Here is a 3,813-nt window from a genome sequence, read left to right as displayed (position 1 = left end):
CCCTTATTTTAGGACAAAATTGCAGAAATTTCACTTATTTCAGAGAAAAAAATCAAAAATTTTTCTTTTTTTGGGGCAAAAATGCAGAAATTCCCATTATTTTGTGGCAAAAAGGCAGAAATTCACCTTATTTTGGGGTAAAATTGCAGAAATTTCACATATTTCAGGGCAAAAAGGTAGAAATTTCCTTTTTTTGGGGCAAAATTGCAGATATTTCACTTATTTCAGGGTAATAAGTCAGAAATTCTCCTTATTTTGGGGCAAAAAACAGAAATTCCCTTTGTTTTGAGGGAAAAAGACAGAAATTCCACTGATTTAGAGGAAAAATGCAGAAATTCATGTTATTTTGGAGCAAAAATGAAGAAATTTCCCTTTTTATGGCACAAAGGTATGCATTCCCATTATTTTTGGGCAAAAAGGCAGAAATTCCCCGTATTTTGGAGCAAAATTGCAGAAATTCCTCTAATTTTGGGGCAAAAGGCAGAAATTCCCTTTATTTTGGGACAAAAATCAGAAAATCCCCTTATTTTGGGGCAAAATTCCAGAAAATTCCTCTATTTTGGGGTAAAATTGCAGGAATTTACCTTATTTTGAGGCAAAATTGCAGAAATTTCCATTATTTGGTGTAAAATTGCAGAAATTTCACTTATTTTCAGGTAAAAAGGCTGAAATTTCCATTATTTTGGGGCAAAAGGTGAGAAATTGTTCTTATTTTGGGGCAAAATTGCAGAAATTTCCTTTATTATGGGGAAAAATTGCAGTAATTTCACATATTTCAGAGAAAAAAAGCAAAATTTTTTCTTATTTTGGGACAAAAAGGCAGAAATTCCCATTATTTTGGTGCAAAAGGCAGAAATTCACCTTATTTTGGAGTAAAATTGCAGAAATTTCACATATTTCAGGGCAAAAAGGCAGAAATTTCCCTAATTTTGGGGCAAAATTGCAGAAATTTCACTTATTTCAGGGAAATAAGTCAGAAATTCCCCGTATTTTGGGGCAAAGAAACAGAAATTCTCTTTTTTTGGGGTAAAAAGACAGAAATTCAACTTATTTAGAGGTTAAAAAGCCGAAATTCTTCTTATTTTGTACCAAAAATGAAGAAATTTTTCTTTTTTATGGCAAAAACTTATGCATTTCCTCTATTTTCGGGCATAATGCAGAAATTCCCCGTATTTTGGAGCAAAATTGCAGAAATTCCTTTAATTCTAGGGCAAAATGGCATAATTTTTCTATATGTTGGGGAAAAATGACAGAAATTCTCTTTATTTTGGGGCAAAACTCAGAAATTCCCCTTATTTTGGGGCAAAATTCCAGAAATTTCTCTTATTTTGGGTCAAAATTGCAGAAATTTAGCTTATTTTGGGGCAAAATTGCAGAAATTTCACTTATTTCAGGGAACAAATGCAGAAATTTTCCTTATTTTGGGGCAAAAATGCAGAAATTCCCCTTATTTTGAGGTAAAAAGGCTGAAATTCCAATTATTTGAGGGCAAAAATGCAGAAATTTCCCTTATTTTGGGGCAAAAAAACAGAAATTCTCTTTATTTTGTGGCAAAAATGCAGAAATTTTTTTTATTTTGGGGCAAAATTGCAGAAATTTCACCTATTTCAGGGCATAATTCAAAAATTCCTTTTATTTTGGGACAAAAAGTCAGAAATTCCGTTTATTTTTGGGTAAAAAGGCATAAATTTCACTTATTTTGAGGTAAAAAGGCAGAAATCCTCTTATTTTGGGGCAAAAATGAAGAAATTTCCTTTTTTTTGTGGCAAAAGGTATACATTCCCCTTACTTTCGGGATAAAAAGCAGAAATTCCCCGTATTTTGAAGCAAAATTGCAGAAATTCTCTCAATTTTCGTGCAAAAAGGCAGAAATTCTCCTTATTTTGGGGCAAAAAGACAGAAAATCTCCTTTTTCAGGAGCAAACAGTCAGAAATTCCCCTTGTTTTGGGGCAAAATTGCAGAAATTTCCTTTACATTGGGGCAAAATTGCAGAAATTTCCCTTATTTTGGGGCAAAGTTGCAGAAATTTCACTTGTTTCAGGGTAATAAGTCAGAAATTCCCCTTATTTTGGGGCAAAAAAGACAGAAATTTCCTTTGTTTTGGGGGAAAAAGACAGAAATTCCACTTATTTAGAGGCAAAAAGGCAGAAATTCAATTTATTTTGGAGCAAAAATGAAGAAATTTCCCTTTTATAGCAAAAAGGTATGCATTCCCATTATTTTCGGGCAAAAAGGCAGAAATTCCCCGTATTTTGGAGCAAAATTGCAGAAATTCCCCTAATTGTGGGGCAAAAGACAGAAATTCCCTTTATTTTGGAGCAAAAATGAAGAAATTTCCCTTTTTATGGCAAAAAGTTATGCATTCCCATTATTTTCGGGCAAAAAGGCAGAAATACCTTGTATTTTGGAGCAAAATTGCAGAAAATGTCCTAATTTTGGGGCAAAAGGCAGAAATTCCCTTTATTTTGGGGAAAAAAGACAGAAATTCCCTTTGTCTTGAGGGAAAAAGACAGAAATTCCAATTATTTAGAGGTAAAAATGCAGAAATTCCCGTTATTTTGGAGCAAAAATGAAGAAATTTCCCTTTTTATGGCAAAAAGGTATGCATTCCCATTATTTTCGGGCAAAAAGGCAGAAATTCCCCGTATTTTGGAGCAAAATTTCAGAAATTCCTCTAATTTTGGGGCAAAAGGCAGAAATTCCCTTTATTTTGGGACAAAAATCAGAAAATCCCCTTATTTTGGGGCAAAATTCCAGAAAATTCCTCTATTTTGGGGTAAAATTGCAGGAATTTACCTTATTTTGAGGCAAAATTGCAGAAATTTCCATTATTTGGTGTAAAATTGCAGAAATTTCACTTATTTTCAGGTAAAAAGGCTGAAATTTCCATTATTTTGGGGCAAAAGGTGAGAAATTGTTCTTATTTTGGGGCAAAATTGCAGAAATTTCCTTTATTATGGGGAAAAATTGCAGAAATTTCACTTATTTCAGAGAAAAAAAGCAAAATTTTTTCTTATTTTGGGACAAAAAGGCAGAAATTCCCATTATTTTGGTGCAAAAGGCAGAAATTCACCTTATTTTGGAGTAAAATTGCAGAAATTTCACATATTTCAGGGCAAAAAGGCAGAAATTTCCCTAATTTTGGGGCAAAATTGCAGAAATTTCACTTATTTCAGGGAAATAAGTCAGAAATTCCCCGTATTTTGGGGCAAAGAAACAGAAATTCTCTTTTTTGGGGGGAAAAAGACAGAAATTCAACTTATTTAGAGGTTAAAAAGCCGAAATTCTTCTTATTTTGTACCAAAAATGAAGAAATTTTTCTTTTTTATGGCAAAAACTTATGCATTTCCTCTATTTTCGGGCATAATGCAGAAATTCCCCGTATTTTGGAGCAAAATTGCAGAAATTCCTTTAATTCTGGGGCAAAATGGCATAATTTTTCTATATGTTGGGGAAAAATGACAGAAATTCTCTTTATTTTGGGGCAAAACTCAGAAATTCCCCTATTTTGGGGCAAAATTCCAGAAATTTCTCTTATTTTGGGTCAAAATTGCAGAAATTTAGCTTATTTTGGGGCAAAATTGCAGAAATTTCACTTATTTCAGGGAACAAATGCAGAAATTTTCCTTATTTTGGGGCAAAAATGCAGAAATTCCCCTTATTTTGAGGTAAAAAGGCTGAAATTCCAATTATTTGAGGGCAAAAATGCAGAAATTTCCCTTATTTTGGGGCAAAAAAACAGAAATTCTCTTTATTTTGTGGCAAAAATGCAGAAATTTTTTTTATTTTGGGGCAAAATTGCAGAAATTTCA

This window comes from Micromys minutus (genome assembly GCF_963924665.1).
Source record: "Micromys minutus genome assembly, contig: SCAFFOLD_47, whole genome shotgun sequence".
Lineage (NCBI taxonomy): Eukaryota > Metazoa > Chordata > Mammalia > Rodentia > Muridae > Micromys > Micromys minutus.
Note: the sequence above shows the minus strand (reverse complement) of the source record.